The sequence below is a fragment of the Euprymna scolopes genome, chromosome 7, assembly GCF_053919585.1.
Source record: "Euprymna scolopes isolate OS-2025 chromosome 7, ASM5391958v1, whole genome shotgun sequence".
NCBI lineage: Eukaryota > Metazoa > Mollusca > Cephalopoda > Sepiida > Sepiolidae > Euprymna > Euprymna scolopes.
The window spans coordinates 172,131,694-172,151,593 of NC_136488.1; the positions used below are offsets into that span (position 1 = coordinate 172,131,694).

Sequence of the window (19,900 nt, forward strand, 5' to 3'; positions counted from 1 at the left end):
TTATACAAAGAAGCACGAAATATTCTTAACTATTTGTACTCGTGGTGATCTTGATTCAAATTTCAGATTAAAAGGAAATGTACAAGAGGTTCTACCGAGATTTGAACTCGGATCGCTGGATTCAAAGTCCAGAGTGCTAACCATTACACCATAGAACCTTATAGTTTCCACAACTCATTAACGATAAAATTATATACTAATGAATGTCAGACATGAATTATACAAAGAAGCACAAAACATTCTTAATTATTTGTACTCGTGGTGATCTTGATTCACATTTCAGATTAAAAGGAAATGTACAATAGGTTCTACCGAGATTTGAACTTGGATCGTTTGATTCAAAGTCCAGAGTGCTAACCATTACACCATAGAACCTTATAGTTACCACAGCTAATTAACGATAACATTATATACTAATGAATGTCAGACATGAATTATACAAAGAAGCACAAAATATTCTTAATTATTTGTACTCGTGGTTATCTTGATTAAAATTGCAGACTAAAAGGAATTGTACAAGAGGTTATACCGAGATTTGAACTCGGATCACTGGATTCAAAGTCCAGAGTGCAAACCATTAAACCATAGAACCTTACAGTTACCACAGCTTATTAACGATAACATTATATAAATGTATGAATGTCAGACATGAATTATACAAAGAAGCACAAAACATTCTTAATTATTTGTACTCGTGGTGATCTTGATTCCAATTTCAGATTAAAAGGAAATGTACAAGAGGTTCTACCAAGATTTGAACTCGGATCACTGGATTCAAAGTCCAGAGTGCTAACCATTACACCATAGAACCTTATAGTTACCACAACTCATTAACGATAACATTATATAAATTAATGAATGTCAGACATGAATTATACAAAGAAGCACAAAACATTCTTAATTATTTGTACTCGTGGTGATCTTGATTAAAATTTCAGATTAAAAAGAAATGTACAAGAGGTTCTACCGAGATTTGAACTCGGATCGCTGGATTCAAAGTCCAGAGTGCTAACCATTACACCATAGAACCTTATAGATAACCCAACTCATTAACGATAAAATTATATAAATTAATGAATGTCAGACATGAATTATACAAAGAAGCACAAAACATTCTTAATTATTTGTACTCGTGGTGATCTTGATTCAAATTTCAGATTAAAAGGAAATGTACAAGAGGTTCTACCGAAATATGAACTCGGATCGCTGGATTCAAAGTCCAGAGTGCTAACCATTACACCATAGAACCTTATAGTTTCCACAACTCATTAACGATAAAATTATATACTAATGAATGTCTGACATGAATTATACAAAGAAGCACAAAACATTCTTAATTATTTGTACTCGTGGTGATCTGGATTAAAATTTCAGATTAAAAGGAAATGTACAAGAGGTTCTACCGAGATTTGAACTCGGATCGCTGGATTTGAAGTCCAGAGTGCTAACCATTACACCATAGACCCTTATATTTACCACAACTCATTAACGATAACATTATATAAATTAATGAATGTCAGACATGAATTATACAAAGAAGCACAAAACATTCTTAATTATTTGTACTCGTGGTGATCTGGATTAAAATTTCAGATTGAAAGGAAATGTACAAGAGGTTCTACCGAGATTTGAACTCGGATCGCTGGATTCAAAGTCCAGAGTGCTAACAATTACGCCATAGAACCTTATAGTTACCACAACTCATAACGGTAAAATTATATACTAATGAATGTCAGACATGAATTATACAAAGAAGCACAAAACATTCTTAATTATTTGTACTCGTGGTGATCTTGATTCAAATTTCAGATTAAAAGGAAATGTACAAGAGGTTCTACCTAGATTTAAACTCGGATCGCCGGATTCAAAGTCCAGAGTGCTAACCATTACACCATAGAACCTGTAGTTACCACAACTCATTAACGATAACATTATATAAATTAATGAATGTCAGACATGAATTATACAAAGAAGCACAAAACATTCCTAATTATTTGTACTCGTGGTGATCTTGATTCAAATTTCAGATTAAAAGGAAATGTACAAGAGGTTCTACCTAGATTTAAACTCGGATCGCCGGATTCAAAGTCCAGAGTGCTAACCATTACACCATAGAACCTGTAGTTACCACAACTCATTAACGATAACATTATATAAATTAATGAATGTCAGACATGAATTATACAAAGAAGCACAAAACATTCTTAATTATTTGTACTCGTGGTGATCTTGATTCAAATTTCAGACTAAAAGGAAATGTACAAGAGGTTCTGCCTAGATTTAAACTCGGATCGCCGGATTCAAAGTCCAGAGTGCTAACCATTACACCATAGAACCTGTAGTTACCACAACTCATTAACGATAACATTATATAAATTAATGAATGTCAGACATGAATTATACAAAGAAGCACAAAACATTCTTAAATATTTGTACTCGTGGTGATCTTGATTCAAATTTCAGATTAAAAGGGAATGTACAAGAGGTTCTACCGAGATTTGAACTCGGATCGCTGGATTCAAAGTCCAGAGTGCTAACCATTACACCATAGAACCTTATAGTTACCACAACTCATTAACGATAAAATTATATAAATTAATGAATGTCAGACATGAATTATACAAAGAAGCACAAAACATTCTTAATTATTTGTACTCGTGGTGATCTTGATTCAACTTTCAGATTAAAAGGGAATGTACAAGAGGTTCTACCGAGATTTGAACTCGGATCGCTGGATTCAAAGTCCAGAGTGCTAACCATTACACCATAGAACCTTATAGTTACCACAGCTAATTAACGATAAATTATATACTAATGAATGTCAGACATGAATTATACAAAGAAGCACAAAAAATTCTTAATTATTTGTACTCGTGGTGATCTTGATTAAAATTTCAGACTAAAAGGAAATGTAAAAGAGGTTCTACGAGATTTTAACTCGGATCGCTGGATTCTAAGTCCAGAGTGCTAACCATTACACCATAGAACCTTATAGTTACCACACCTCATTAACGATAACATTATATAAATTAATGAATGTCAGACATGAATTATACAATGAAGCACGAAATATTCTTAACTATTTGTACTGGTGGTGATCTTGATTCAAATTTCAGATTAAAATAAAAATGTACAAGAGGTTCTACCGAGATTAAAACTCGGATCGCTGGATTCAAAGTCCAGAGTGCCAACCATTACACCATAGAACCTTATAGTTACCACAACTCATTAACGATAACATTATATACTAATGAATGTCAGACATGAATTATACAAAGAAGCACAAAACATTCTTAATGATTTGTACTCGTGGTGATCTTGATTCAAATTTCAGATTAAAAGGAAATGTACAAGAGGTTCTACCGAGATTTGAACTCGGATCGCTGGATTCAAAGTCCAGAGTGCTAACCATTACACCATAGAACCTTATAGTTACCACAACTCATTAACGATAACATTATATAAATTAATGAATGTCAGACATGAATTATACAAAGAAGCACAAAACATTCTTAATTATTTGTTCTCGTGGTGATCTTGATTCACATTTCAGATTAAAAGTAAATGTACAAGAGGTTCTACCGAGATTTGAACTCGGATCGCTGGATTCAAAGTCCAGAGTGCTAACCATTACACCATAGAACCTTATAGTTACCACAGCTAATTAACGATAAATTATATACTAATGAATGTCAGACATGAATTATACAAAGAAGCACAAAACATTCTTAATTATTTGTACTCGTGGTGATCTTGATTCAAATTTCAGATTAAAAGGGGATGTACAAGAGGTTCTACCGAGATTTGAACTCGGATCGCTGGATTCAAAGTCCAGAGTGCTAACCATTACACCATAGAACCTTATAGTTACCACAGCTCATTAACGATAAAATTATATACTAATGAATGTCAGACATGAATTATACAAAGAAGCACAAAACATTCTTAAATATTTGTACTCGTGGTGATCTTGATTAAAATTTGAGATTAAAAGGAAATGTACAAGAGGTTCTATCGAGATTGGAACTCGGATCGCTGGATTCAAAGTCCAGAGTGCTAACCATTACACCATAGAACCTTATAGTTACCACAGCTAATTAACGATTAAATTATATACTAATGAATGTCAGACATGAATTATACAAAGAAGCACAAAACATTCTTACTTATTTGTACTCGTGGTGACCTTGATTCAAATTTCAGATTAAAAGGAAATGTACAAGAGGTTCTACCGAGATTTGAACTCGGATCGCTGGATTCAAAGTCCAGAGTGCTAACCATTACACCATAGAACCTTATAGTTACCACAGCTAATTAATGATAAAATTATATACTAATGAATGTCAGACATGAATTATACAAAGAAGCACAAAACATTCTTAATTATTTGTACTCGTGGTGACCTTGATTCAAATTTCAGATTAAAAGGAAATGTACAAGAGGTTCTACCGAGATTTGAACTCGGATCGCTGGATTCAAAGTCCAGAGTGCTAACCATTACACCATAGAACCTTATAGTTACCACAACTCATTAACGATAACATTATATAAATTAATGAATGTCAGACATGAATTATACAAAGAAGCACAAAACATTCTTAATTATTTGTTCTCGTGGTGATCTTGATTCACATTTCAGATTGAAAGGAAATGTACAAGAGGTTCTACCGAGATTTGAACTCGGATCGCTGGATTCAAAGCCCAGAGTGCTAACCATTACACCATAGAACCTTATAGTTACCACAGCTAATTAACGATAAATTATATACTAATGAATGTCAGACATGAATTATACAAAGAAGCACAAAACATTCTTAATTATTTGTACTCGTGGTGATCTTGATTCAAATTTCAGATTAAAAGGGGATGTACAAGAGGTTCTACCGAGATTTGAACTCGGATCGCTGGATTCAAAGTCCAGAGTGCTAACCATTACACCATAGAACCTTATAGTTACCACAGCTCATTAACGATACAATTATATACTAATGAATGTCAGACATGAATTATACAAAGAAGCACAAAACATTCTTAAATATTTGTACTCGTGGTGATCTTGATTAAAATTTGAGATTAAAAGGAAATGTACAAGAGGTTCTATCGAGATTGGAACTCGGATCGCTGGATTCAAAGTCCAGAGTGCTAACCATTACACCATAGAACCTTATAGTTACCACAGCTAATTAACGATAAATTATATACTAATGAATGTCAGACATGAATTATACAAAGAAGCACAAAAAATTCTTAATTATTTGTACTCGTGGTGATCTTGATTAAAATTTCAGACTAAAAGGAAATGTAAAAGAGGTTCTACGAGATTTTAACTCGGATCGCTGGATTCTAAGTCCAGAGTGCTAACCATTACACCATAGAACCTTATAGTTACCACACCTCATTAACGATAACATTATATAAATTAATGAATGTCAGACATGAATTATACAATGAAGCACGAAATATTCTTAACTATTTGTACTGGTGGTGATCTTGATTCAAATTTCAGATTAAAATAAAAATGTACAAGAGGTTCTACCGAGATTAAAACTCGGATCGCTGGATTCAAAGTCCAGAGTGCCAACCATTACACCATAGAACCTTATAGTTACCACAACTCATTAACGATAACATTATATACTAATGAATGTCAGACATGAATTATACAAAGAAGCACAAAACATTCTTAATGATTTGTACTCGTGGTGATCTTGATTCAAATTTCAGATTAAAAGGAAATGTACAAGAGGTTCTACCGAGATTTGAACTCGGATCGCTGGATTCAAAGTCCAGAGTGCTAACCATTACACCATAGAACCTTATAGTTACCACAACTCATTAACGATAACATTATATAAATTAATGAATGTCAGACATGAATTATACAAAGAAGCACAAAACATTCTTAATTATTTGTTCTCGTGGTGATCTTGATTCACATTTCAGATTAAAAGTAAATGTACAAGAGGTTCTACCGAGATTTGAACTCGGATCGCTGGATTCAAAGTCCAGAGTGCTAACCATTACACCATAGAACCTTATAGTTACCACAGCTAATTAACGATAAATTATATACTAATGAATGTCAGACATGAATTATACAAAGAAGCACAAAACATTCTTAATTATTTGTACTCGTGGTGATCTTGATTCAAATTTCAGATTAAAAGGGGATGTACAAGAGGTTCTACCGAGATTTGAACTCGGATCGCTGGATTCAAAGTCCAGAGTGCTAACCATTACACCATAGAACCTTATAGTTACCACAGCTCATTAACGATAAAATTATATACTAATGAATGTCAGACATGAATTATACAAAGAAGCACAAAACATTCTTAAATATTTGTACTCGTGGTGATCTTGATTAAAATTTGAGATTAAAAGGAAATGTACAAGAGGTTCTATCGAGATTGGAACTCGGATCGCTGGATTCAAAGTCCAGAGTGCTAACCATTACACCATAGAACCTTATAGTTACCACAGCTAATTAACGATTAAATTATATACTAATGAATGTCAGACATGAATTATACAAAGAAGCACAAAACATTCTTACTTATTTGTACTCGTGGTGACCTTGATTCAAATTTCAGATTAAAAGGAAATGTACAAGAGGTTCTACCGAGATTTGAACTCGGATCGCTAGATTCAAAGTCCAGAGTGCTAACCATTACACCATAGAACCTTATAGTTACCACAGCTAATTAATGATAAAATTATATACTAATGAATGTCAGACATGAATTATACAAAGAAGCACAAAACATTCTTAATTATTTGTACTCGTGGTGACCTTGATTCAAATTTCAGATTAAAAGGAAATGTACAAGAGGTTCTACCGAGATTTGAACTCGGATCGCTGGATTCAAAGTCCAGAGTGCTAACCATTACACCATAGAACCTTATAGTTACCACAACTCATTAACGATAACATTATATAAATTAATGAATGTCAGACATGAATTATACAAAGAAGCACAAAACATTCTTAATTATTTGTTCTCGTGGTGATCTTGATTCACATTTCAGATTGAAAGGAAATGTACAAGAGGTTCTACCGAGATTTGAACTCGGATCGCTGGATTCAAAGCCCAGAGTGCTAACCATTACACGATAGAACCTTATAGTTACCACAGCTAATTAACGATAAATTATATACTAATGAATGTCAGACATGAATTATACAAAGAAGCACAAAACATTCTTAATTATTTGTACTCGTGGTGATCTTGATTCAAATTTCAGATTAAAAGGGGATGTACAAGAGGTTCTACCGAGATTTGAACTCGGATCGCTGGATTCAAAGTCCAGAGTGCTAACCATTACACCATAGAACCTTATAGTTACCACAGCTCATTAACGATACAATTATATACTAATGAATGTCAGACATGAATTATACAAAGAAGCACAAAACATTCTTAAATATTTGTACTCGTGGTGATCTTGATTAAAATTTGAGATTAAAAGGAAATGTACAAGAGGTTCTATCGAGATTGGAACTCGGATCGCTGGATTCAAAGTCCAGAGTGCTAACCATTACACCATAGAACCTTATAGTTACCACAGCTAATTAACGATAAAATTATATACTAATGAATGTCAGACATGAATTATACAAAGAAGCACAAAACATTCTTAATTATTTGTACTCGTGGTGACCTTGATTAAAATTTCAGATTAAAAGGAAATGTACAAGAGGTTCTACTTAGATTTGAACTCGGATCGCTGGATTCAAAGTCCAGAGTGCTAACCATTACACCATAGAACCTTATAGTTACCACAGCTAATTAACGATTAAATTATATACTAATGAATGTCAGACATGAATTATACAAAGAAGCACAAAACATTCTTACTTATTTGTACTCGTGGTGATCTTGATTCAAATTTCAGATTAAAAGGAAATGTACAAGAGGTTCTACCGAGATTTGAACTCGGATCGCTGGATTCAAAGTCCAGAGTGCTAACCATTACACCATAGAACCTTATAGTTACCACAGCTAATTAATGATAAAATTATATACTAATGAATGTCAGACATGAATTATACAAAGAAGCACAAAACATTCTTAATTATTTGTACTCGTGGTGACCTTGATTAAAATTTGAGATTTAAAGGAAATGTACAAGAGGTTCTACCGAGATTTGAACTCGGATCGCTGGATTCAAAGTCCAGAGTGCTAACCATTACACCATAGAACCTTGTAGTTACCACAGCTCATTAACGATAACATTATATAAATTAATGAATGTAAGACATGAATTATACAAAGAAGCACAAAACATTCTTAATTATTTGTACTCGTGGTGATCTTGATTCAAATTTCAGACTAAAAGGAAATGTACAAGAGGTTCTACCGAGATTTGAACTCGGATCGCTGGATTCAAAGTCCAGAGTGCTAACCATTACACCATAGAACCTTATAGTTACCACAACTCATTAACGATAAAATTATATAAATTAATGAATGTCAGACATGAATTATACAAAGAAGCACGAAATATTCTTAATTATTTGTACTCGTGGTGATCTTGATTCAAATTTCAGATTAAAAGGAAATGTACAAGAGGGTCTACCGAGATTTTAACTCGGATCGCTGGATTCAAAGTCCAGAGTGCTAACCATTACACCATAGAACCTTATAGTTACCACAGCTAATTAACGAAAAATTATATACTAATGAATGTCAGACATGAATTATACAAAGAAGCACAAAACATTCTTAATTATTTGTACTCGTGGTGATCTTGATTAAAATTTCAGACTAAAAGGAATTGTACAAGAGGTTCTACCGAGATTTGAACTCGGATCGCTGGATTCAAAGTCAAGAGTGCTAACCATTACACCATAGAACCTTATAGTTACCACAACTGATTAACGATAACATTATATACATTAATGAATGTCAGACATGAATTATACAAAGAAGCACGAAATATTCTTAACTATTTGTACTCGTGGTGATCTTGATTCAAATTTCAGATTAAAAGGAAATGTACAAGAGGTTCTACCGAGATTTGAACTCGGATCGCTGGATTCAAAGTCCAGAGTGCTAACCATTACACCATAGAACCTTATAGTTTCCACAACTCATTAACGATAAAATTATATACTAATGAATGTCAGACATGAATTATACAAAGAAGCACAAAACATTCTTAATTATTTGTACTCGTGGTGATCTTGATTCACATTTCAGATTAAAAGGAAATGTACAAGAGGTTCTACCGAGATTTGAACTTGGATCGTTTGATTCAAAGTCCAGAGTGCTAACCATTACACCATAGAACCTTATAGTTACCACAGCTAATAAACGATAACATTATATACTAATGAATGTCAGACATGAATTATACAAAGAAGCACAAAATATTCTTAATTATTTGTACTCGTGGTTATCTTGATTAAAATTGCAGACTAAAAGGAATTGTACAAGAGGTTATACCGAGATTTGAACTCGGATCACTGGATTCAAAGTCCAGAGTGCAAACCATTAAACCATAGAACCTTACAGTTACCACAGCTAATTAACGATAACATTATATAAATGTATGAATGTCAGACATGAATTATACAAAGAAGCACAAAACATTCTTAATTATTTGTACTCGTGGTGATCTTGATTCCAATTTCAGATTAAAAGGAAATGTACAAGAGGTTCTACCGAGATTTGAACTCGGATCGCTGGATTCAAAGTCCAGAGTGCTAACCATTACACCATAGAACCTTATAGTTACCACAACTCATTAACGATAACATTATATAAATTAATGAATGTCAGACATGAATTATACAAAGAAGCACAAAACATTCTTAATTATTTGTACTCGTGGTGATCTTGATTAAAATTTCAGATTAAAAAGAAATGTACAAGAGGTTCTACCGAGATTTGAACTCGGATCGCTGGATTCAAAGTCCAGAGTTCTAACCATTACACCATAGAACCTTATAGTTACCACAATTCATTAACAATAAAATTAAATACAAATGAATGTCAGACATGAATTATACAAACAAGTACAAAACATTCTTATTATTTTTACTCGTGGTGATCTTGATCAAATTTCAGATTAAAAGGAAATGTACAAGAGGTTCTACCGAGATTTGAACTTGGATCACTGGATTAAAAGCCCAGAGTGCTAACCATTACACCATAGAACCTTATAGTTACCACAACTCATTAACGATAACATTATATAAATTAATGAATGTCAGACATGAATTATACAAAGAAGCACAAAACATTCTTAATTATTTGTACTCGTGGTGACCTTGATTCAAATTTCAGATTAAAAGGAAATGTACAAGAGGTTCTTCCGAGATTTGAACTCGGATCGCTGGATTCAAAGTCCAGAGTGCTAACCATTACACCATAGAACCTTATAGTTACCACAACTCATTAACGATAACATTATATAAATGTATGAATGTCAGACATGAATTATACAAAGAAGCACAAAACATTCTTAATTATATGTACTCGTGGTTACCTTGATTTAAATTTCAGATTAAAAGGAAATGTACAAGAGGTTCTACCGAGATTTGAGCTCGCATCACTGGATTCAAAGTCCAGAGTGCTAACCATTACACCATAGAACCTTATAGTTACCACAACTCATTAACGATAACATTATATAAATAAATGAATGTCAGACATGAATTATACAAAGAAGAACAAAACATTCTTAATTATTTGTACTCGTGGTGATCTTGATTCAAATTTCAGATTAAAAGGAAATGTACAAGGGGTTCTACCGAGATTTGAACTCAGATCACTGGATTCAAAGTCCAGAGCGCTAACCATTACACCATCGAACCTTATAGTCACCTCAACTCATTAACGATAACATTATATAAATTAATGAATGTCAGACATGAATTATACAAAGAAGCACAAAACATTCTTAATTATTTGTACTCGTGGTGATCTTGATTCAAATTTCAGATTAAAAGGAAATGTACAAGAGGTTCTACCGAGATTTGAACTCGGATCGCGCGATTCAAAGTCCAGAGTGCTAACCATTACACCATAGAACTTATAGTTACCACAGCTCATTAGCGATAAAATTATATACTAATTAATGTCAGACATGAATTATACAAAGAAGCACAAAACATTCTTAATTATTTGTACTCGTGGTGATCTTGATTAAAATTTCAGACTAAAAGGAAATGTACAAGAGGTTCTACCGAGATTTGAACTCGGATCGCTGGATTCAAAGTCCAGAGTGCTAACCATTACACCATAGAACCTTATAGTTACCACAACTCATTAACGATAACATTATTTAAATTAATGAATGTCAGACATGAATTATACAAAGAAGCACGAAATATTCTTAACTATTTGTACTGGTGGTGATCTTGATTCACATTTCAGATTAAAAGGAAATGTACAAGAGGTTCTATCGAGATTTGAACTCGGAACGCTGGATTCAAAGTCCAGAGTGCTAACCATTACACCATAGAACCTTATAGGTGCCACAACTCATTAACGATAACATTATATAAATTAATGAATGTCAGACATTAATTATACAAAGAAGCACAAAACATTCTTAATTATTTGGACTCGTGATGATCTTGATTCAAATTTCAGATTAAAAGGAAATGTACAAGACGTTCTACCAAGATTTGAACTCGGATCGCTGGATTACAAGTCCAGAGTGCTAACCATTACACCATAGAACCTTACAGTTACCACAACTCATTAACGATAAAATTATATACTAATGAATGTCAGACATCAATTATACAAAGAAGCACAAAACATTCTTAATTATTTGTACCGGTGGTGATCTTGATTAAAATTTCAGATTAAAAGGAAATGTACAAGAGGTTCTACCGAGATTTGAACTCGGATCGCTTGATTCAAAGTCCAGAGTGCTAACCATTACACCATAGGACCTTATATTTACCACAACTCATTAACGATAAAATTATATACTAATGAATGTCAGACATGAATTATACAAAGAAGAACAAAACAGTCTTAAATATTTGTACTCGTGGTGATCTTGATTCAAATTTCAGATTAAAAGGGAATGTACAAGAGGTTCTACCGAGATTTGAACTCGGATCGCCGGATTCAAAGTCCAGAGTGCTAACCATTACACCATAGAACCTTATAGTTACCACAACTCATTCACGATAACATTATATAAATTAATGAATGTCAGACATGAATTATACAAAGAAGCACAAAACATTCTTAATTATTTGTACTCGTGGTTATCTTTATAAACATTTCAGATTAAAAGGAAATGTACAAGAGGTTCTACCGAGATTTGAACTCGGATCTCTCGATTCAAAGTCCAGAGTGCTAACCATTACACCATAGAACCTTATAGTTACCACAACTCATTAACGATAAAATTATATACTAATTAATGTCAGACATGAATTATACAAAGAAGCACAAAACATTCTTAATTATTTGTACTCGTGGTGACCTTGATTCAAATTTCAGATTAAAAGGAAATGTACAAGAGGTTCTACCGAGATTTGAACTCGGATCGCTGGATTCAAAGTCCAGAGTGCTAACCATTACACCATAGGACTTTATATTTACCACAACTCATTAACGATAAAATTACATACTTATGAATGTCAGACATGAATTATACAAAGAAGCACGAAACATTCTTAATTATTTGTACTCGTGGTGATCTTGATTAAAATTTCAGATTAAAAAGAAATGTACAAGAGGTTCTACCGAGATTTGAACTCGGATCGCTGGATTCAAAGTCCAGAGTGCTAACCATTACACCATAGAACCTTATAGATAACCCAACACATTAACGATAACATTATATAAATTAATGAATGTCAGACATGAATTATACAAAGAAGCACAAAACATTCTTAATTATTTGTACTCGTGGTGATCTTGATTCAAATTTCAGATTAAAAGGAAATGTACAAGAGGTTCTACCGAAATTTGAACTCGGATCGCTGGATTCAAAGTCCAGAGTGCTAACCATTACACCATAGAACCTTATAGTTTCCACAACTCATTAAAGATAAAATTATATACTAATGAATGTCAGACATGAATTATACAAAGAAGCACAAAACATTCTTAATTATTTGTACTCGTGGTGATCTTGATTAAAATTTCAAATTAAAAGGAAATTTACAAGAGGTTCTACCGAAATTTTAACTCGGATCGCTGGATTCAAAGTCCAGAGTGCTAACCATTACACCATAGAACCTTATAGTTACCACAACTCATTAACGATAACATTATATAAATTAATGAATGTCAGACATGAATTATACAAAGAAGCACAAAACATTCTTAATTATTTGTACTCGTGGTGATCTTGATTCAAATTTCAGATTAAAAGGAAATGTACAAGAGGTTCTACCGAGATGTGAACTCGGATCGCTGGATTCAAAGTCCAGAGTGCTAACCATTACAACATAGAACCTTATAGTTACCACAGCTAATTAACGATAAAATAATATAATAATGAATGTCAGACATGAATTATACAAAGAAGCACAAAACATTCTTAATTATTTGTACTCGTGGTGATCTTGATTCCAATTTCAGATTAAAAGGAAATGTACAAGAGGTTCTACCGAGATTTGAACTCGGATCGCTGGATTCAAAGTCCAGAGTGCTAACAATTACACCATAGAACCTTATATTTACCACAACTCATTAACGATAACATTATATAAATTAATGAATGTCAGACATGAATTATACAAAGAAGCTCGAAATATTCTTAACTATTTGTACTGGTTGTGATCTTGATTAAAATTTCAGATTAAAAGGATATGTACAAGAGGTTCTACCGAGATCTGAACTCAGATCGCTGGATTCAAAGTCCAGAGTGCTAACCATTACACCATAGGACCTTAGAGTTACCACAACTCATTAACGATAAAATTATTTACCAATGAATGTCAGACATGAATTATACAAAGAAGCACAAAACATTCTTAATTATTTGTACTCGTGGTGATCTTGATTCAAATTTCAGATTAAAAGGAAATGTACAAGAGGTTCTACCGAGATTTGAACTCGGATCGCTGGATTCAAAGTCCAGAGTGCTAACCATTACACCATAGAACCTTATAGTTACCACAACTCATTAACGATAACATTATATAAATTAATGAATGTCAGACATGAATTATACAAAGAAGCACAAAACATTCTTAATTATTTGTTCTCGTGGTGATCTTGATTCACATTTCAGATTAAAAGTAAATGTACAAGAGGTTCTACCGAGATTTGAACTCGGATCACTGGATTCAAAGTCCAGAGTGCTAACCATTACACCATAGAACCTTATAGTTTCCACAACTCATTAACGATAAAATTATATACTAATGAATGTCAGACATGAATTATACAAAGAAGCACAAAACATTCTTAATTATTTGTACTCGTGGTGATCTTGATTCAAATTTCAGATTAAAAGGAAATGTACAAGAGGTTCTACCGAGATTTGAACTCGGATCGCGCGATTCAAAGTCCAGAGTTCTAACCATTACACCATAGAACTTATAGTTACCACAGCTCATTAACGATAAAATTATATACTAATTAATGTCAGACATGAATTATACAAAGAAGCACAAAACATTCTTAATTATTTGTACTTGTGGTGATCTTGATTAAAATTTCAGACTAAAAGGAAATGTACAAGAGGTTCTACCGAGATTCGAACTCGGATCGCTGGATTCAAAGTCCAGAGTGCTAACCATTACACCATAGAACCTTATAGTTACCACAACTCATTAACGATAACATTATTTAAATTAATGAATGTCAGACATGAATTATACAAAGAAGCACGAAATATTCTTAACTATTTGTACTGGTGGTGATCTTGATTAAAATTTCAGATTAAAAGGAAATGTACAAGAGGTTCTATCGAGATTTGAACTCGGAACGCTGGATTCAAAGTCCAGAGTGCTAACCATTACACCATAGAACCTTATAGTTGCCACAACTCATTAACGATAACATTATATAAATTAATGAATGTCAGACATGAATTATACAAAGAAGCACAAAACATTCTTAATTATTTGTACTCGTGATGATCTTGATTCAAATTTCAGATTAAAAGGAAATGTACAAGACGTTCTATTAAGATTTGAACTCGGATCGCTGGATTAAAAGTCCAGAGTGCTAACCATTACACCATAGAACCTTACAGTTACCACAACTCATTAACGATAAAATTATATACTAATGAATGTCAGACATGAATTATACAAAGAAGCACAAAACATTCTTAATTATTTGTACTCGTGGTGACCTTGATTCAAATTTCAGATTAAAAGGAAATGTACAAGAGGTTCTACCGAGATTTGAACTCGGATCGCTGGATTCAAAGTCCAGAGTGCTAAACATTACACCATAGAACTTTATAGTTACCACAACTCATTAACGATAACATTATATAAATTAATGAATGTCAGACATGAATTATACAAAGAAGCACAAAACATTCTTAATTATTTGTACTCGTGGTGACCTTGATTCAAATTTCAGATTAAAAGGAAATGTACAAGAGGTTCTACCGAGATTTGAACTCGGATCGCTGGATCCAAAGTCCAGAGTGCTAACCATTACACCATAGAACCTTACAGTGAACACAACTCATTAACGATAAAATTATTTACCAATGAATGTCAGACATTAATTATACAAAGAAGCACACAACATTCTTAATTATTTGTACCTGTGGTGGTCTTGATTCAAATTTAAGATTAAAAGGAAATGTACAAGAGGTTCTCCCGAGATTTGAACTCGGATCGCTTGATTCAAAGTCCAGAGTGCTAACCATTACACCATAGAACCTTCTAGTTACCACATCTCATTAACGATAACATTATATAAATTAATGAATGTCAGACATGAATTATACAAAGAAGCACAACACATTCTTAATTATTTGTACTCGTGGTGATCTTGATTCAAATATCAGATTAAAAGGAAATGTACAAGAGGTTCTACCGAGATTTGAACCCGGATCACTGGAGTCAAAGTCCAGAGAGCTAACGATTACACCATAGAACCTTATAGTTACCACAACTTATTAACGATAAAATCATATAAATATATGAATGTAAGACATGAATTATACAAAGAAGCACAAAACATTCTTAATTATTTGTACTCGTGGTGACCTTGATTAAAATTTCAGATTAAAAGGAAATGTACAAGAGGTTCTACCGAGATTTGAACTCGGATCGCTGGATTCAAAGTCCAGAATTATATACATTACACCATAGAACCTTATAGTTACCACAACTCCTTAACAATAAAATTATATACTAATGAATGTCAGACATGAATTATACATAGAAGCACAAAATATTCTTAATTATTTGTACTCGTGGTGATCTTGATTCAAATTTCAGATTAAAAGGGAATGTACAAGAGGTTCTACCGAGATTTGAACTCGGATCGCTGGATTCAAAATCCAGAGTGCTAACCATTACACCATAGAACCTTATAGTTACCACAACTCATTAACGACAACATTATATAAATTAATAAATGTCAGACATGAATTATACAAAGAAGCACAAAATAATCTTAATTATTTGTACTCGTGGTGATCTTTATTCAAATTTGAGATTAAAAAGAAATGTACAAGAGGTTCTACCGAGATTTGAACTCGGATCGCTGGATTCAAAGTCCAGAGTGCTAACCATTACACCAAATAACCTTATAGTTACCACAACTCATTAACGATAACATTATATAAATTAATAAATGTCAGACATGAATTATACAAAGAAGCACAAAACATTCTTTATTATTTGTACTCGTGGTGACCTTGATTAAAATTTCAGATTAGAAGGAAATGTACAAGAGGTTCTACCGAGATTTGAACTCGGATTTCTGGATTCAAAGTCCAGAGTGCTAACCATTACACCATAGAACCTTATAGTTACCACAACTTATTAACGATAAAATAATATACTAATGAATGTCAGACATGAATTATACAAAGAAGCACAAAACATTCTTAATTATTTGTACTCGTGGTGACCTTGATTCAAATTTCAGATTAAAAGGAAATGTACAAGAGGTTCTACCGAGATTTGAACTCGGATTGCTGGATTCAAAGCCCAGAGTGCTAACCATTACACCATAGAACCTTACAATTACAACAACTCATTAACGATAAAATTATATAAATTAATGAATGTCAGACATGAATTATACAAAGAAGCACAAAACATTCTTAATTATTTGTACTCGTGGTGACCTTGATTAAAATTTCAGATTAAAAGGAAATGTACAAGAGGTTCTACCGAGATTTGAACTCGGATTGCTGGATTCAAAGCCCAGAGTGCTAACCATTACACCATAGAACCTTACAATTACAACAACTCATTAACGATAAAATTATATAAATTAATGAATGTCAGACATGAATTATACAAAGAAGCACAAAACATTCTTAATTATTTGTACTCGTGGTGACCTTGATTAAAATTTCAGATTAAAAGAAAATGTACAAGAGGTTCTACCGAGATTTGAACTCGTATAGCTGGATTCACAGTCCAGACTGCTAACCATTACACCATACAACCTTATAGTTACCACAACTCATTAACGGTAACATTACATAAATTAATAAATTTCAGACATGAATTATACAAAGAAGCACAAAACATTCTTAATTATTTGTACTCGTGGTGACCTTGATTCAAATTTCAGATTAAAAGGAAATGTACAAGAGGTTCTACCGAGATTTGAACTCGGATCGCTGGATTCAAAGTCCAGAGTGCTAACCATTACACCATAGAACCTTACAGTTACCACAACTCATTAACGATAAAATTATATAAATGTATGAATGTCAGACATGAATTATACAAAGAAGCACAAAACATTCTTAATTATTTGTACTCGTGGTGATCTTGATTCCAATTTCAGATTGACAGGAAATGTACAAGAGGTTCTACCGAGATTTGAACTCGGATCGCTGGATTCACACTCCAAAGTGCTAACCATTACACCATAGAACCTTACAGTTACCACAACTCATTAACGATAAAATTATATAAATGTATGAATGTCAGACATGAATTATACAAAGAAGCACAAAACATTATTAATTATTTGTACTCGTGGTGATCTTGATTCAAATTTCAGATTAAAAGGAAATGTACAAGAGGTTCTACCGAGATTTGAACTCGGATAACTGGATTCAAAGTCCAGAGTGCTAACCATTACACCATAGAACTTTATAGTTACCACAACTCATTAACGATAAAATTATATACTAATGAATGTCAGACATGAATTATACAAAGAAGCACAAAACATTCTTAATTATTTGTACTCTTGGTGACCTTGATTAAAATTTCAGATTAAAAGGAAATGTACAAGAGGTTCTACCGAGATTTGAACTCGGATCGCTGGATCAAAGCCCAGAGTGCAAACCATTACACCATAGAACCTTATAATTACCACAACTCATCACGATAAAATTATAAAAATTAATGAATGTCAGACATGAATTATACAAAGAAGCACAAAACATTCTTAATTATTTGTACTCGTGGTTACCTGGATTAAAATTTAAGATTAAAAGGAAATGTACAAGAGGTTCTACCGAGATTTGAACTCGGATCGCTCGATTCAAAGTCCAGAGTGCTAACCATTACACCATAGAACCTTATAGTTACCACAACTTATTAACGATAAAATTATATACTAATGAATGTCAGACATGAATTATACAAAGAAGCACAAAACATTCTTAATTATTTGTACTCGTGGTGACCTTTATTAAAATTACAGATTAAAATGAAATGTACAAGAGGTTCTACCGAGATTTGAACTCGGATCGCTGGATTTAAAGTCCAGAGTGCTAACCATTACACCATAGAACCTTACAGCTACCACAACTTTTTAACGATAAAATTATATACTAATGAATGTCAGACAGGAATTATACAAAGAAGCACAAAACATTCTTAATTATTTGGACTCGTGGTGACCTTGATTCAAATTTCAGATTAAAAGGAAATGTACAAGAGGTTCTACCGAGATGTGAACTCGGATCGCTGGATTCAAAGCCCAGAGTGCTAACCATTACACCATAGAACCTTATAGTTACCACAACTCATTAACGATAAAATTATATAAATTAATGAATGTCAGACATGAATTATACAAAGAAGCACAAAACATTCTTAATTATTTGTACTCGTGGTGACCTTGATTAAATTTTCAGATTAAAAGGAAATGTACAAGAGGTTCTACCGAGATTTGAACTCGGATCGCTGGATTCACAGTCCAGACTGCTAACCATTACACCATAGAACCTTATAGTTACCACAACTCATTAACGATAACATTATATAAATTAATGAATGTCAGACATGAATTATACAAAGAAGCACAAAACATTCTTAATTATTTGTACTCGTGGTGATCTTGATTCAAATTTCAGATTAAAAGGAAATGTACAAGAGGTTCTACCGAGATTTGAACTCGGATCGCTGGATTCAAAGTCCAGAGTGCTAACCATTACACCATAGAACGTTACTGTTACCACAAATCATTAACGATAACATTATATAAATGTATGAATGTCAGACATGAATTATACAAAGAAGCACAAAACATTCTTAATTATTTGTACTCGTGGTGATCTTGATTCAAATTTCAGATTAAAAGGAAATGTACAAGAGGTTCTACCGAGATTTGAACTCGGATCGCTGGATTTGAAGTCCAGAGTGCTAACCATTACACCATACAACCTTATAGTTACCACAACTCATTAACGATATCATTATATAAATTAATGAATGTCAGACATGAATTATACAAAGAAGCACAAAACATTCTTAATTATTTGTACTCGTGGTGATCTTTATTAAAATTTCAGATTAAAAGGA

General features: G+C 32.9%; 65 non-coding genes across 65 annotated transcripts; all 65 read right to left on the bottom strand.

Moving 5' to 3' along the window:
• Positions 1 to 86: 86 nt before the first annotated feature.
• On the bottom strand, positions 87 to 158 carry Trnaq-uug (transfer RNA glutamine (anticodon UUG)). Its single transcript has one exon. It is a non-coding gene; the product is annotated as a tRNA-Gln (tRNA).
• A 581-nt stretch (positions 159 to 739) lies between these two features.
• Positions 740 to 811, bottom strand: Trnaq-uug (transfer RNA glutamine (anticodon UUG)). The gene has a single exon. It is a non-coding gene; the product is annotated as a tRNA-Gln (tRNA).
• Positions 812 to 958: 147 nt separating this feature from the next.
• On the bottom strand, positions 959 to 1,030 carry Trnaq-uug (transfer RNA glutamine (anticodon UUG)). Its single transcript has one exon. It is a non-coding gene; the product is annotated as a tRNA-Gln (tRNA).
• Positions 1,031 to 1,177: 147 nt separating this feature from the next.
• Trnaq-uug (transfer RNA glutamine (anticodon UUG)) lies at positions 1,178 to 1,249 on the bottom strand. Its single transcript has one exon. It is a non-coding gene; the product is annotated as a tRNA-Gln (tRNA).
• Positions 1,250 to 1,613: 364 nt separating this feature from the next.
• Positions 1,614 to 1,685, bottom strand: Trnaq-uug (transfer RNA glutamine (anticodon UUG)). The gene has a single exon. It is a non-coding gene; the product is annotated as a tRNA-Gln (tRNA).
• A 798-nt stretch (positions 1,686 to 2,483) lies between these two features.
• Trnaq-uug (transfer RNA glutamine (anticodon UUG)) lies at positions 2,484 to 2,555 on the bottom strand. Its single transcript has one exon. It is a non-coding gene; the product is annotated as a tRNA-Gln (tRNA).
• A 147-nt stretch (positions 2,556 to 2,702) lies between these two features.
• Trnaq-uug (transfer RNA glutamine (anticodon UUG)) lies at positions 2,703 to 2,774 on the bottom strand. Its single transcript has one exon. It is a non-coding gene; the product is annotated as a tRNA-Gln (tRNA).
• A 580-nt stretch (positions 2,775 to 3,354) lies between these two features.
• Positions 3,355 to 3,426, bottom strand: Trnaq-uug (transfer RNA glutamine (anticodon UUG)). The gene has a single exon. It is a non-coding gene; the product is annotated as a tRNA-Gln (tRNA).
• A 147-nt stretch (positions 3,427 to 3,573) lies between these two features.
• On the bottom strand, positions 3,574 to 3,645 carry Trnaq-uug (transfer RNA glutamine (anticodon UUG)). The gene has a single exon. It is a non-coding gene; the product is annotated as a tRNA-Gln (tRNA).
• A 144-nt stretch (positions 3,646 to 3,789) lies between these two features.
• Positions 3,790 to 3,861, bottom strand: Trnaq-uug (transfer RNA glutamine (anticodon UUG)). Its single transcript has one exon. It is a non-coding gene; the product is annotated as a tRNA-Gln (tRNA).
• A 145-nt stretch (positions 3,862 to 4,006) lies between these two features.
• Trnaq-uug (transfer RNA glutamine (anticodon UUG)) lies at positions 4,007 to 4,078 on the bottom strand. Its single transcript has one exon. It is a non-coding gene; the product is annotated as a tRNA-Gln (tRNA).
• Positions 4,079 to 4,223: 145 nt separating this feature from the next.
• Trnaq-uug (transfer RNA glutamine (anticodon UUG)) lies at positions 4,224 to 4,295 on the bottom strand. Its single transcript has one exon. It is a non-coding gene; the product is annotated as a tRNA-Gln (tRNA).
• A 145-nt stretch (positions 4,296 to 4,440) lies between these two features.
• On the bottom strand, positions 4,441 to 4,512 carry Trnaq-uug (transfer RNA glutamine (anticodon UUG)). The gene has a single exon. It is a non-coding gene; the product is annotated as a tRNA-Gln (tRNA).
• Positions 4,513 to 4,659: 147 nt separating this feature from the next.
• On the bottom strand, positions 4,660 to 4,731 carry Trnaq-uug (transfer RNA glutamine (anticodon UUG)). The gene has a single exon. It is a non-coding gene; the product is annotated as a tRNA-Gln (tRNA).
• Positions 4,732 to 4,875: 144 nt separating this feature from the next.
• Trnaq-uug (transfer RNA glutamine (anticodon UUG)) lies at positions 4,876 to 4,947 on the bottom strand. The gene has a single exon. It is a non-coding gene; the product is annotated as a tRNA-Gln (tRNA).
• Positions 4,948 to 5,092: 145 nt separating this feature from the next.
• Trnaq-uug (transfer RNA glutamine (anticodon UUG)) lies at positions 5,093 to 5,164 on the bottom strand. Its single transcript has one exon. It is a non-coding gene; the product is annotated as a tRNA-Gln (tRNA).
• A 580-nt stretch (positions 5,165 to 5,744) lies between these two features.
• Positions 5,745 to 5,816, bottom strand: Trnaq-uug (transfer RNA glutamine (anticodon UUG)). The gene has a single exon. It is a non-coding gene; the product is annotated as a tRNA-Gln (tRNA).
• Positions 5,817 to 5,963: 147 nt separating this feature from the next.
• Positions 5,964 to 6,035, bottom strand: Trnaq-uug (transfer RNA glutamine (anticodon UUG)). The gene has a single exon. It is a non-coding gene; the product is annotated as a tRNA-Gln (tRNA).
• A 144-nt stretch (positions 6,036 to 6,179) lies between these two features.
• Trnaq-uug (transfer RNA glutamine (anticodon UUG)) lies at positions 6,180 to 6,251 on the bottom strand. Its single transcript has one exon. It is a non-coding gene; the product is annotated as a tRNA-Gln (tRNA).
• Positions 6,252 to 6,396: 145 nt separating this feature from the next.
• Positions 6,397 to 6,468, bottom strand: Trnaq-uug (transfer RNA glutamine (anticodon UUG)). Its single transcript has one exon. It is a non-coding gene; the product is annotated as a tRNA-Gln (tRNA).
• A 145-nt stretch (positions 6,469 to 6,613) lies between these two features.
• On the bottom strand, positions 6,614 to 6,685 carry Trnaq-uug (transfer RNA glutamine (anticodon UUG)). The gene has a single exon. It is a non-coding gene; the product is annotated as a tRNA-Gln (tRNA).
• Positions 6,686 to 6,830: 145 nt separating this feature from the next.
• Positions 6,831 to 6,902, bottom strand: Trnaq-uug (transfer RNA glutamine (anticodon UUG)). Its single transcript has one exon. It is a non-coding gene; the product is annotated as a tRNA-Gln (tRNA).
• A 147-nt stretch (positions 6,903 to 7,049) lies between these two features.
• Positions 7,050 to 7,121, bottom strand: Trnaq-uug (transfer RNA glutamine (anticodon UUG)). The gene has a single exon. It is a non-coding gene; the product is annotated as a tRNA-Gln (tRNA).
• A 144-nt stretch (positions 7,122 to 7,265) lies between these two features.
• Positions 7,266 to 7,337, bottom strand: Trnaq-uug (transfer RNA glutamine (anticodon UUG)). Its single transcript has one exon. It is a non-coding gene; the product is annotated as a tRNA-Gln (tRNA).
• Positions 7,338 to 7,482: 145 nt separating this feature from the next.
• Trnaq-uug (transfer RNA glutamine (anticodon UUG)) lies at positions 7,483 to 7,554 on the bottom strand. The gene has a single exon. It is a non-coding gene; the product is annotated as a tRNA-Gln (tRNA).
• A 362-nt stretch (positions 7,555 to 7,916) lies between these two features.
• Positions 7,917 to 7,988, bottom strand: Trnaq-uug (transfer RNA glutamine (anticodon UUG)). Its single transcript has one exon. It is a non-coding gene; the product is annotated as a tRNA-Gln (tRNA).
• Positions 7,989 to 8,133: 145 nt separating this feature from the next.
• Trnaq-uug (transfer RNA glutamine (anticodon UUG)) lies at positions 8,134 to 8,205 on the bottom strand. The gene has a single exon. It is a non-coding gene; the product is annotated as a tRNA-Gln (tRNA).
• A 147-nt stretch (positions 8,206 to 8,352) lies between these two features.
• Trnaq-uug (transfer RNA glutamine (anticodon UUG)) lies at positions 8,353 to 8,424 on the bottom strand. Its single transcript has one exon. It is a non-coding gene; the product is annotated as a tRNA-Gln (tRNA).
• Positions 8,425 to 8,571: 147 nt separating this feature from the next.
• On the bottom strand, positions 8,572 to 8,643 carry Trnaq-uug (transfer RNA glutamine (anticodon UUG)). Its single transcript has one exon. It is a non-coding gene; the product is annotated as a tRNA-Gln (tRNA).
• A 144-nt stretch (positions 8,644 to 8,787) lies between these two features.
• Positions 8,788 to 8,859, bottom strand: Trnaq-uug (transfer RNA glutamine (anticodon UUG)). The gene has a single exon. It is a non-coding gene; the product is annotated as a tRNA-Gln (tRNA).
• A 147-nt stretch (positions 8,860 to 9,006) lies between these two features.
• On the bottom strand, positions 9,007 to 9,078 carry Trnaq-uug (transfer RNA glutamine (anticodon UUG)). The gene has a single exon. It is a non-coding gene; the product is annotated as a tRNA-Gln (tRNA).
• A 581-nt stretch (positions 9,079 to 9,659) lies between these two features.
• Trnaq-uug (transfer RNA glutamine (anticodon UUG)) lies at positions 9,660 to 9,731 on the bottom strand. The gene has a single exon. It is a non-coding gene; the product is annotated as a tRNA-Gln (tRNA).
• A 147-nt stretch (positions 9,732 to 9,878) lies between these two features.
• On the bottom strand, positions 9,879 to 9,950 carry Trnaq-uug (transfer RNA glutamine (anticodon UUG)). Its single transcript has one exon. It is a non-coding gene; the product is annotated as a tRNA-Gln (tRNA).
• Positions 9,951 to 10,093: 143 nt separating this feature from the next.
• Trnak-uuu (transfer RNA lysine (anticodon UUU)) lies at positions 10,094 to 10,165 on the bottom strand. Its single transcript has one exon. It is a non-coding gene; the product is annotated as a tRNA-Lys (tRNA).
• A 147-nt stretch (positions 10,166 to 10,312) lies between these two features.
• Trnaq-uug (transfer RNA glutamine (anticodon UUG)) lies at positions 10,313 to 10,384 on the bottom strand. Its single transcript has one exon. It is a non-coding gene; the product is annotated as a tRNA-Gln (tRNA).
• Positions 10,385 to 10,531: 147 nt separating this feature from the next.
• Trnaq-uug (transfer RNA glutamine (anticodon UUG)) lies at positions 10,532 to 10,603 on the bottom strand. Its single transcript has one exon. It is a non-coding gene; the product is annotated as a tRNA-Gln (tRNA).
• Positions 10,604 to 11,185: 582 nt separating this feature from the next.
• On the bottom strand, positions 11,186 to 11,257 carry Trnaq-uug (transfer RNA glutamine (anticodon UUG)). The gene has a single exon. It is a non-coding gene; the product is annotated as a tRNA-Gln (tRNA).
• A 147-nt stretch (positions 11,258 to 11,404) lies between these two features.
• Positions 11,405 to 11,476, bottom strand: Trnaq-uug (transfer RNA glutamine (anticodon UUG)). Its single transcript has one exon. It is a non-coding gene; the product is annotated as a tRNA-Gln (tRNA).
• Positions 11,477 to 11,840: 364 nt separating this feature from the next.
• On the bottom strand, positions 11,841 to 11,912 carry Trnaq-uug (transfer RNA glutamine (anticodon UUG)). Its single transcript has one exon. It is a non-coding gene; the product is annotated as a tRNA-Gln (tRNA).
• A 145-nt stretch (positions 11,913 to 12,057) lies between these two features.
• Positions 12,058 to 12,129, bottom strand: Trnaq-uug (transfer RNA glutamine (anticodon UUG)). The gene has a single exon. It is a non-coding gene; the product is annotated as a tRNA-Gln (tRNA).
• A 147-nt stretch (positions 12,130 to 12,276) lies between these two features.
• Trnaq-uug (transfer RNA glutamine (anticodon UUG)) lies at positions 12,277 to 12,348 on the bottom strand. The gene has a single exon. It is a non-coding gene; the product is annotated as a tRNA-Gln (tRNA).
• Positions 12,349 to 12,493: 145 nt separating this feature from the next.
• On the bottom strand, positions 12,494 to 12,565 carry Trnaq-uug (transfer RNA glutamine (anticodon UUG)). Its single transcript has one exon. It is a non-coding gene; the product is annotated as a tRNA-Gln (tRNA).
• A 145-nt stretch (positions 12,566 to 12,710) lies between these two features.
• On the bottom strand, positions 12,711 to 12,782 carry Trnaq-uug (transfer RNA glutamine (anticodon UUG)). The gene has a single exon. It is a non-coding gene; the product is annotated as a tRNA-Gln (tRNA).
• A 147-nt stretch (positions 12,783 to 12,929) lies between these two features.
• On the bottom strand, positions 12,930 to 13,001 carry Trnaq-uug (transfer RNA glutamine (anticodon UUG)). The gene has a single exon. It is a non-coding gene; the product is annotated as a tRNA-Gln (tRNA).
• Positions 13,002 to 13,146: 145 nt separating this feature from the next.
• Trnaq-uug (transfer RNA glutamine (anticodon UUG)) lies at positions 13,147 to 13,218 on the bottom strand. Its single transcript has one exon. It is a non-coding gene; the product is annotated as a tRNA-Gln (tRNA).
• A 364-nt stretch (positions 13,219 to 13,582) lies between these two features.
• Positions 13,583 to 13,654, bottom strand: Trnaq-uug (transfer RNA glutamine (anticodon UUG)). The gene has a single exon. It is a non-coding gene; the product is annotated as a tRNA-Gln (tRNA).
• A 147-nt stretch (positions 13,655 to 13,801) lies between these two features.
• Trnaq-uug (transfer RNA glutamine (anticodon UUG)) lies at positions 13,802 to 13,873 on the bottom strand. The gene has a single exon. It is a non-coding gene; the product is annotated as a tRNA-Gln (tRNA).
• Positions 13,874 to 14,018: 145 nt separating this feature from the next.
• Positions 14,019 to 14,090, bottom strand: Trnaq-uug (transfer RNA glutamine (anticodon UUG)). The gene has a single exon. It is a non-coding gene; the product is annotated as a tRNA-Gln (tRNA).
• Positions 14,091 to 14,237: 147 nt separating this feature from the next.
• Positions 14,238 to 14,309, bottom strand: Trnaq-uug (transfer RNA glutamine (anticodon UUG)). The gene has a single exon. It is a non-coding gene; the product is annotated as a tRNA-Gln (tRNA).
• Positions 14,310 to 14,670: 361 nt separating this feature from the next.
• Positions 14,671 to 14,742, bottom strand: Trnaq-uug (transfer RNA glutamine (anticodon UUG)). Its single transcript has one exon. It is a non-coding gene; the product is annotated as a tRNA-Gln (tRNA).
• A 147-nt stretch (positions 14,743 to 14,889) lies between these two features.
• Positions 14,890 to 14,961, bottom strand: Trnaq-uug (transfer RNA glutamine (anticodon UUG)). Its single transcript has one exon. It is a non-coding gene; the product is annotated as a tRNA-Gln (tRNA).
• Positions 14,962 to 15,325: 364 nt separating this feature from the next.
• On the bottom strand, positions 15,326 to 15,397 carry Trnaq-uug (transfer RNA glutamine (anticodon UUG)). The gene has a single exon. It is a non-coding gene; the product is annotated as a tRNA-Gln (tRNA).
• Positions 15,398 to 15,544: 147 nt separating this feature from the next.
• On the bottom strand, positions 15,545 to 15,616 carry Trnaq-uug (transfer RNA glutamine (anticodon UUG)). Its single transcript has one exon. It is a non-coding gene; the product is annotated as a tRNA-Gln (tRNA).
• A 145-nt stretch (positions 15,617 to 15,761) lies between these two features.
• Trnaq-uug (transfer RNA glutamine (anticodon UUG)) lies at positions 15,762 to 15,833 on the bottom strand. Its single transcript has one exon. It is a non-coding gene; the product is annotated as a tRNA-Gln (tRNA).
• Positions 15,834 to 16,416: 583 nt separating this feature from the next.
• Positions 16,417 to 16,488, bottom strand: Trnaq-uug (transfer RNA glutamine (anticodon UUG)). Its single transcript has one exon. It is a non-coding gene; the product is annotated as a tRNA-Gln (tRNA).
• Positions 16,489 to 16,854: 366 nt separating this feature from the next.
• On the bottom strand, positions 16,855 to 16,926 carry Trnaq-uug (transfer RNA glutamine (anticodon UUG)). Its single transcript has one exon. It is a non-coding gene; the product is annotated as a tRNA-Gln (tRNA).
• A 145-nt stretch (positions 16,927 to 17,071) lies between these two features.
• On the bottom strand, positions 17,072 to 17,143 carry Trnaq-uug (transfer RNA glutamine (anticodon UUG)). Its single transcript has one exon. It is a non-coding gene; the product is annotated as a tRNA-Gln (tRNA).
• Positions 17,144 to 17,290: 147 nt separating this feature from the next.
• Positions 17,291 to 17,362, bottom strand: Trnaq-uug (transfer RNA glutamine (anticodon UUG)). Its single transcript has one exon. It is a non-coding gene; the product is annotated as a tRNA-Gln (tRNA).
• A 366-nt stretch (positions 17,363 to 17,728) lies between these two features.
• Trnaq-uug (transfer RNA glutamine (anticodon UUG)) lies at positions 17,729 to 17,800 on the bottom strand. Its single transcript has one exon. It is a non-coding gene; the product is annotated as a tRNA-Gln (tRNA).
• Positions 17,801 to 17,947: 147 nt separating this feature from the next.
• Trnah-gug (transfer RNA histidin (anticodon GUG)) lies at positions 17,948 to 18,019 on the bottom strand. Its single transcript has one exon. It is a non-coding gene; the product is annotated as a tRNA-His (tRNA).
• A 147-nt stretch (positions 18,020 to 18,166) lies between these two features.
• On the bottom strand, positions 18,167 to 18,238 carry Trnaq-uug (transfer RNA glutamine (anticodon UUG)). Its single transcript has one exon. It is a non-coding gene; the product is annotated as a tRNA-Gln (tRNA).
• A 362-nt stretch (positions 18,239 to 18,600) lies between these two features.
• Trnaq-uug (transfer RNA glutamine (anticodon UUG)) lies at positions 18,601 to 18,672 on the bottom strand. Its single transcript has one exon. It is a non-coding gene; the product is annotated as a tRNA-Gln (tRNA).
• A 362-nt stretch (positions 18,673 to 19,034) lies between these two features.
• Positions 19,035 to 19,106, bottom strand: Trnaq-uug (transfer RNA glutamine (anticodon UUG)). Its single transcript has one exon. It is a non-coding gene; the product is annotated as a tRNA-Gln (tRNA).
• Positions 19,107 to 19,253: 147 nt separating this feature from the next.
• On the bottom strand, positions 19,254 to 19,325 carry Trnah-gug (transfer RNA histidin (anticodon GUG)). The gene has a single exon. It is a non-coding gene; the product is annotated as a tRNA-His (tRNA).
• Positions 19,326 to 19,472: 147 nt separating this feature from the next.
• Trnaq-uug (transfer RNA glutamine (anticodon UUG)) lies at positions 19,473 to 19,544 on the bottom strand. Its single transcript has one exon. It is a non-coding gene; the product is annotated as a tRNA-Gln (tRNA).
• Positions 19,545 to 19,900: the final 356 nt, after the last annotated feature.